Here is a 9,545-nt window from a genome sequence, read left to right as displayed (position 1 = left end):
TGGGTTTCAGTAGAAATATTCATTAAATGGACTTCAGTAGAACAAAAAAAAATTTGTACTTCAGAAGACAATTATAAAAAAAAGTGAAAGTGCCAGGCATGGACCTGGAGAAAATATTTTCAAAATACACAATACATTATAAAAAATATTGTTAAAAATTATTCTGCTACTTGTTAAAACAGTAGGGAAGACTTTGTTCAGAACTATTTCAAGTGGTGTTAGGATTATCACAACTAACAGAAATCTGGCCCAAATCTAAATAAATACAGCAAAGATAGCTGGGGACTTACAGACATCAAGCAGGTGAAGGGGTTGGTGGATTGAAAATCACTTATGAAGGGATTTAAGCGTAGGGGTATTCTTGCTAAATTGTTTTAAGACCATCTTGTATGTACAAGATTCTTGCTGAAGGCAGGCCTAGGGCTTAGACACCAGAATGGAGAGTGAGGAATTTGATTAGATATCAAGGGTGATCAGATATCAAAGATAGAGGATTCTCTGTCAACTAATTTAGCAACATTCTTGCCCCAACTGGACTGTGAGGGCTGAAGACAGGGCCCAAGGATGAGGCCCAATCAGAAAGAGAGCCAGGAGCGCTATGGCAGAAGAAGTGAGGTCAGAGGAAGTGTCAGGGGCAGGCCGAATCTCTGGGGCACTCCAAGGTCCCCAGCAGACCACCTGGACCCTGCCATGCCACCCCAACCAGTAGGTGCTCTAAGCCAGGCTGGAGCCCCCTCTATCCCCCCTCTCGACCCCTGCATCCAGGCCTCACAGGGCTGCTGAGACACCCTGAGCTCCCTCTGGGCCCATTGGGCAGCTGGGGCTAGTGTTTTTCTCTGGTCTCAGGTCAAGAGAACACCCTGATGAAGGCCAGTGTCCTGATTGCACCCACCCTGGGCAGGTGCAAGAGATCATGGGCTCCCTCTGCAGGAGCAGAGGAGACAGCTTACAGGTCATTTATAATTTTGACATGACCTTGAGCAGGTTTGCATGTAATGGAAAGTGATGGACTTCTTTCAACATTCTAGATAGCAGCAAGATCACCAGTGAGCAGTCTTGGAATGAGCTCAAAAGGCTCCCTCACCGTTATTACCCAGTTGAGAATCACCCACACTGGACCATCATAAAGAAGTTACTTCCTATGGTGGATTGGTGAACCAAAGCACATGATCTCCCATGCCAGCAAAAATTCAGAAGTTTCAGATAGTCTAGGTGGTTAAAGAGCCCAATGAAATGCTTAGGAAGGGATGTAAGACGTTCTTCAATACCCGCTACCAAAATAACATTCCCCTTTTCATTTTTTCTGCAGGCATTGGTGATATCCTGGAGGAGATCATCCAACAGATGAGTGTTCCACCCCATCATCCACAATGTATCTAATTACATGGACTTTGAGAAAGAAAGTTTCCTACAGGGATTCAAGGGCCAGCTCATATGCACACACAACAGAACAGCTCCATTTGTGAGAACTCCTGGTACTTCCAGCAGCTTCAGAGCAAAACCAATATCCTCTGGCTGGGAGACTCCATGGGGGACCTCATTATGGCTGATGGAGTTCCAGGTTTGGAGAGCATTCTTAAGATTGGCTTCTTAAATGACAGGCTGGAAGAGTGGTGGGAGTGCAACACAGACTCCTATGACATTGGATGTGGTCAACAGACCACATTGTGGGTATTGGTTCATGACAGGGGGCTCCTGAGTGCGCAGGCATGGGGCTAGGGGCTAGGGGCTAGGGGCTGCAGCTCATGGAGAAGAGGGAAACTTACCTAGAAGCCACCCTGCTGGGAGCACTGTTCCATTCTGTGTGTACAAAGAAGAGTACAGGGTGGGACACTTGCTGAGCCCACGTTCCTCCCTCTTTTCATAGCACCTTCTGCTGTATTCTCCAGAAGCAAGCGGGAGTCCGTACCAGGTAGGAGCACCAATTAGATGAACACAGGACCTATAGGATGATAGCATTTTAGAGGCCAACTGGTCTAGGGGTTCTTTTTTCACCAAATGTTTAAACATGGGAAGCTGTTCTTCAAACAAATCTAATGTATGAAACAGATCAAAATTAAAAAAAAAAAAAAGAAAAACAAAACAAAACAAAAATGAAGCTAGAAGATTCTGTCTGAAATTTGGTCAAAGAGAGTCCTTGTCAACAATTACAACTCAATGTCAAGAAGACAACTAGATTCTAAAAAGAAAGATCTGAATGAAAATTTAACAAAAGTTGGTAAAAAAAAAATATCACAAATAACTTAAAAAGTATCCAACAGTGTTATTCCCTAACAATTCAAATTAAAACCACAATGAGATACCAGTTCATACATAAAGGGGTTTAAATTCAAGTGCTGACTTAGATGTGGAAAAAGTAAAAATCTTGTATTTTGCTATTGGAAGTGCAAAATGAGAACTACTTTGTAAAATATTTTGGAACTTTCTCAAAAAATTAAATACGTGTTTACTATATAACACAGAAATCCCATACCTATATGCTTACCAAGACAAATGAAACATATATCTACACAACAATTATACATGAACGTTTAGAATAGTTTTATTAGCCAAACCAAAAAACAAACAACTCAAATGCTCAACTGACAAATGGATAAATAATACAGTGTGTATCCATTCCATGGAATACTCCACAGCAATAAAAAGAAATGAACTTGTTTGATGACAATTCTCCATGGGTTTTCCATACTTCTAGTGGCAACTTTTTTCCCAGACTGTCTTTTAAAGGTTCTTTTTATGAAAAACAGCCTGAGACAACAAAGATAGTGTCTGTATTGTGGTGCTGTTTCCTGACTAACATAATGAAGATAATGTCTTCCTCCATGGTTAAAATTGGGCAAGTTTGCTAGCAGTTTTGCTAACAGATTCCTAAGCTCACGAGTCTTCCCCTATGTTATAGTATTTAGTTAAATAACTTATTAGGTCTGTATTTCTTGATCTTGAGTCTCTATAGATTTCTGTGAAATCTTCTCAACACAGAATTTTTAAATAAAGTATTTCTGGGAGGAAAATCTTTTTTTCCCTATGAAGTATATATTTTAGTTGAACAAAGCCTTTTGATTTTATAACATTACAAAGCCAAGTATGCAGAGATTAGTAGGTTCTTGAAAAATTAAAAGTATTTTAAGATATATTTGGTTAACAGAATAACTTGGGTTTCTCTCCCAACCTTGGCATTTGCCTCATTCTTCACATACCACTGATCTTAAATTACATAATGGACACAGATATAATGGACAGTCGGTCACAGCAGCAAAAAAAGATTCACCCAAACAACTAATTACATTCAAGACATTCTTTTCTGTTTGTAACAAACAGAAGCTTTGCCTGCATTTGACTAGTTCTGAATTTTTCCGTATATTGATATTTTTTTAAAAAGAATATTTTTAAGGATAGGTACAGCAATAGTAATGTAATATAATTTGATTTCACATAGTACTCTTAGGAACTGAAAGTAATTCCACTTTAATTTGTAGGATACTAGACAATTATGTGCAAGTTTCCAAATTAAACCAATAGACCAAATCCTGCCACAAGATCTTGGCTTCTCTCAAGAGTGCAAACTCTCCAGCACATGACTCTTCTATGGAGTAGCACTTATAATGAGACATTTCAGATTCTAACAATGGAGTAGTCTGAAGAAAATCTATACTATGACTGAATAACATTGGTTTGCATTCCTGCCTTTGAATTTTTATAGTTCACGTTAAAAAAAAATGGCAATATGGTATCCATGAAATGTGGTTGAGTGGAACGTTGGGAAAGCTGAATGCTAGAGCTGGTACAACCAATTGCTAGCTGTCAACTTTGTGCCAGTCTTTGCGTTTTCTTGACCTCATTTTTCTCATCTGTAGAAGTAGAGAGTTAGAATAAATAACATGCTTCCTCTCATGCCAAAACTCTGAGGTAAAAAATGATTATACAAGCCAATCATCATTCTTTGCATTTTATGTATAAGAACTCAGTCCTCAGAACCATCCTATGAAGTAGGAATTATTATTATGACCATTTTACAGATAAACAGAAGTATTATAATAAAACAACCAACTAATAAGTGAACCTGCCAAACATATGAACCTTTATTTGTATTACCTTGGAATCTTCCCATTTCCTTCCTGCCCATCTCTATCTCAGTCTCATCCTCCTTTCTCATCCTTCCACACAACCCTAGGAGTTATCTCCGGGATTTGTAAAACGTGGATGGATACACACTTGGACAAAGTGACAGAGATTCAGAAAAGAGATGAAGATTGTAGGTAGAGTTTTTAGATTTATCAGCTTCTAGGACAATTCCAAACCCTGACTCTGGATAAACTCTACCATAAGGATCAGACACATAAGAAAAGAGACCTAGGGCAGGAAACACCAATAATAAGTCAGTGGACAAAAAAAAGAGCTTGGTGGTGGTGGTATTCCCCACTACTGTATGTTTTCTCTCCACTCCCAGAACGAGGATTGCATTTCCCTGCCCAGTGGGAGTCAGGCTCACTCATGTGACTAGCTTTGGCCAATGACAGGTGGCAGAAGTGAAATGGCAGAAGCTTTCATGTCCAGTTTATTCTTTGCAGGACTCACTTTTCCCTCTGCCACTGTGACCTGCATGCTTCAGAGAGACTGCCTTGACTGCCTGGCTACCTGAAGAGAATGAGACAAACAATGATTATACATCCTAACTGAGAAATCAGTCTTTGTTCTCTTCAGCACTGAGATATGAATGCATTGGTGAGAATAAGAAGGAGGGCCCAGAAAGGTAAAGGCTGAACAAATGGAGAATTGTGTCACCAAATTCACATTTGAAAGCATGGGGAGCAAAGTCAAGAGTGTCAAATGCTAAAAGAGATGGAGTTATAGAAGACAATTGTACCACCTTTTGATCTTATTGAGAGCATTTTCAGTGGAAGAGTAGGGGCTAAATCCGACTGCAGTGGTTGTTGCCAGTGCAAACGCAGGGAAATGAAAATAGTAATATAGAGAACTTTTTTTAATTAATAGAATAAGAGAGATACATAGGGACATAGAGTTGGGGAACACTGGAGCAATTTGTGTACATAGGAGGTGACAAGGAGTCTTGTCATAGGTACTAACTTTACCTACTAGTGAATAAAGCATAGGAGACAGAGAATATAGGAGTTGAGGGACTGCCATTACGGAGCCAAGCTGCCTGTAACGCAGAAAAGTCATCAGACAGTGGGAGGAGGTATTTATAACTACATGAATTTTCCTGTTTACAGTTACCTAAATAAAAATTTTGATTAATAAAATAAATTCAACATATTTTCTCTCCAATATACCTTTTCAAAGGGTCAAATTCAATTGCAAAGAATTACTTTATTGTTATTACTCAAAACATTATAAATAGTTGCCAATTACTGGGTAAGCATCATAAGGAAGGAGATGGGATTGTATCATGACACAGGGTGACTTAGAGTACAACATGCAAACATTTAAAATCAAGGAGTTAGTTGTGTATAGTACACAATTACTTTTTTTCTGAACACACACATCTTTTCCAGTGAGTTATGTAGTTCATGCATATCCCTGAATGCCTGTAGTATATGTAGGTCACATCTTTATCATTTGTAATGGGCTTATCTCTAAATACATGAGTGCACAGACCATGAGGCTATAAGGTAATAAACAGGATGTCTAATTACTTGTTTTTCCATTTTTGTTTTTTAGAACAGAGGAAGAGACAGAGAGAGAGAATCTGAAGCAGGCTCCACTCCCAGTGCAGAACCCGACATGGGGCTTGATCTCACAACCCTGAGATCATGACCTGAGCTGAAATCAGTCAAATGCTTAACTGACTGAGGCTCCCATGTGCCCTAGTATTTGTTCCTCTTTTATGTCTGAATCAAAATGGAATCTAAGAGAATCTTAAGTAAGTTATAGGCCAGTACCCACCGAGGAGTTTGAATCCATACTCCACCACTTACTTTCTTCATATCACTAGTGAAGTTACTTTACCTCTTTTTATTTCTGTTTACTTATTACTCAGTCATAACTACAGAACTAACACACACATCATATTTATATAAACCCATTTTTAAAATGATTTTTAAATTCAAAGCTTATTAACAGGGGTATCTGGGAGACTCAGTCAGTTAAGCATCAACCTTCAGCTCAGGTCATGATCCCTGTCCTGGGATCAAGCCACATGTCAGGCTCTCTGCTCAGTGAGGAATCTGCTTCTCCCTCTCCTTCCTGCCCCTCTCCCAGCTTGTTCTCTCTCTCTCTTTCTTTCAAATAAATAAAATGAAATAATAAAATAAAATAAAATAATAAAATAAAATAAAAAAGTTTATTAACATGCCCAGAAATTTTCTATAAGGAAATTTATATTTAAAATCATTTGTTTGTTGGTAGAAGGTAGAGGACATGGAAGGAAGCTTGCTGAAAATGCAAATCATAAAGGACAAAGGCTGCAATCAGTGCTGAAGTCTCCCTACCTTAATCACACTTACAATGATGGGAAAAGCATGGGGAAGGAATTGAATGGTTTAGTTTTTTAAAAACTAGTGTAGAAAGCCCAGAGGGAAAAATGATGAAAAATTGTTTCCCTTGTAGTAGTAATGCTAACATTTTATAAACATTATAGATTTATTCATAACAGTAATAATTCCTAACGTTTATAACATATTTCTTACTTTTCCTAAAAAATGCTGTATGACTAATTTAAAATATGTATGAATTTAAGGTCATTTTAATTTCAGATGAACACTTCAGTTTTTTAAAAATGTGAAAGCAAAGATGAGTGGAACAACAGCTTTTTAAATTGGTCAAATATATATGATACAAGAGGAGTACTTAACTGAGTTTATGTTACTGTTGAGAACAGAAACTGATTCTGAAATTATTTTGTTTCATTGTCCCAATGATTATTATTAAGTCTTGACTTTAATAAGACCCCAATATTAGGAGAATATTTGTGACACTGCACAAACTGTAGAACCATCACTATAGTTTTAATTGGAACATGACTTATAATCACTGTCTGTGTCTGTCTCTTGCACATAAAGACACTGAGGCCTGGAAAGTTTTACTTCATAGAAGATCAATTATTCATACTAAATGTGAAATAAATGACCACAAATAGTTTTAATATTGCAGTATCATTACTTGTTACTTATAAGTAAGGCTGTATTTATAGCCCAGCTCTAGTTTCTAATCTTAGTTTTTTCATTTCTATTCTTGCCTCATAGAGAAAGAGCCCCCAACTCTATGACTTAAGATTCACGTTAATGACTGCCCTTTTAAAAAAATATTTTATTTATTTATTCATGAGAGACACAGAGAGAGAGAGAGAGAGAGAGAGGCAGAGACACAGGCAGAGGGAGAAGTAGGCTCCATGCAGGGAGCCCAATGCAGGACTTGATCTCAGGACTCCAGGATCATGTCCTGGGCTGAAGGCAGGCACCCAGCGGCTGAGCCACCCAGGGACCCCCCTGACTGCTTTTTTTGTTCTGTGATTTTACCTCTTTTTCTTCAGGAAAATCTCCCATGAATGTCACAGGATGCTCTGCACATCTGATGCATTGAGAAGGGTACTCTTATTTCACAAAATATGCATGAGATCATTATTAGCACATAATTATTTTGAGGAAATAAGCAGAGCATGAATTATAGAACAATAACCAAATGCACAGGTAACTAACTTTACCCACTAGTGAACAAAGCATAGGAGATAGAGGATATAGGGGTTGAGAGACTTCCATAAGGGAGCCAAGCTCCCTGTAGTGTAGAAAAGTCATCAGACAATGAGAACATGCATTTTCCTGTTTACAGTTACCTGAATAAAAATTTTAATTAATAAAATAAATATATTTTCTCTCCAATAAACCTTTTCAAAAGGTGAAATTCAAATTGTAAGAATTACTTTATTATTATTACTTAAAACATTATAAGTAGTTGCCAGTATAGAAATGGGAGGTGATATAATGGCATTTGATCTGTGAGTCCATCCACTGAAAAAAAATTGTCCAGATAGAAGGCATTGAAGGTGTGTGTGTCCTTTGTTACTTACAGTATATTTCACTCCAAATGAAACAAAGTGCTAAGGCTCATACACTGCTTGAGTGTCCCTCACAGAACGCCAATTAGCATCTGTGCCCAGTGGCAGCCCAGCTCAAGCACAGTCTATAGGCTCACCCATTACACACAGCAGGAAGTTGTATTGCTCTAAAACCACAAGCCACTGCTTTGATGGTTCAGGAGACCTTGGCCTTTTAAACGTATAAACAACCTTTCTTTTCTAATCTGGGCCATTAGAGGGAAATGCTGTGAAAGCCTGTATTCTGAAATAACCAGGTTTGCTCAGAGTCATGACAGTTTTCAATCTTGCTGCCAGTAACAGAAGAATAGTGTTAAACTAAAAATAACATGGGTGCAGAATGTGCCTTGGGCACCTACTGAGGCCTAAAGGCTTTCAGATTAATTTGAAACCAAGAGAAGGTGGATTTTCTCTCTGCTTTGGCCCTTTTGTGGGTATTGTAATCGGGGGGTAAATTCATCTGTCTAATGAGCTCTAGGCACAGAAAGAAAAGAAACTGTGTTCAAGACTAAAACACTCATCAGGCAACCCTATGGCTTTTCTTTTCTATGTTATAATCAGCACTTCTCTACTGATTCTGTGCCATTTCTTAGAGTTTTTTCCCATTGCGTAGGATGCATTTGCAATGAAGCACTATAATTACAATTAATTTTTTTTTTTTTTTTATAATTTCTTTTTTTTTTTTTTTAATTTTTTTTATTTATTTATTATAGTCACAGAGAGAGAGAGAGAGAGGCAGAGACACAGGCAGAGGGAGAAGCAGGCTCCATGCACCGGGAGCCTGACGTGGGATTCGATCCCGGGTCTCCAGGATCGCGCCCTGGGCCAAAGGCAGGCGCCAAACCGCTGCGCCACCCAGGGATCCCTAATTACAATTAATTAATTAATTAATATGGTTCAGTTTTTAATACTTTGGAAGGTGCTAACAAATTAAAGACAGATAATGAGTATCATAATCTGGATATCCAATAACAAACAAGTTAGTTATAGTGAACGAAGTTGTATTTTTCACTCATTGTTTTTTGGGTCAGTCAATTGAATGGATAGATTATGATAGGTCTAATAAATAAGTCTTTGAATGTTCTGAAAAGCCCTGAAACTTAAGGTGTTTAAACTGTCTTTCCAAAATTAGAGCTATTTGTTAAATCTCACATCATTCCAGTGAGTGCCACTTTCTAACATTTGCATCTACCAGAGCCTCAGTTTTGTGCATGTTAAAAGGGAAAGAAAAAAATGCTACACTATGTCCTTCTAAAAACAGAATGAAGCATACCCAAAGTCTGACTTTTAGACTTTGTAGGGAGAAAAAGGACAAGAGTCTGCAAAAGAATAGATGCTCCTTTGGTCTAAATATGAGACTTCAGTCCCACAATTCAATGCAAATCTTTTCCTAGGCAGGACAATGGGAGAAAGACAGAGTGGCCCAGTAAATTAGGGCAATGGAACCATCATGGATGAATCTACAGCAAAAAGCTAGTGCATGACCCATTTGGAT

The 9,545-nt window shown here is 38.1% G+C and overlaps 1 pseudogene; it reads left to right on the top strand.

Moving 5' to 3' along the window:
- Positions 1-564: 564 nt before the first annotated feature.
- Positions 565-1,719, top strand: LOC121497735 (annotated as a pseudogene).
- Positions 1,720-9,545: the final 7,826 nt, after the last annotated feature.

Source organism: Vulpes lagopus, chromosome 8, assembly GCF_018345385.1.
Source record: "Vulpes lagopus strain Blue_001 chromosome 8, ASM1834538v1, whole genome shotgun sequence".
NCBI lineage: Eukaryota > Metazoa > Chordata > Mammalia > Carnivora > Canidae > Vulpes > Vulpes lagopus.
Note: the sequence above shows the minus strand (reverse complement) of the source record. Positions and strands in the feature narration are given on the sequence as shown.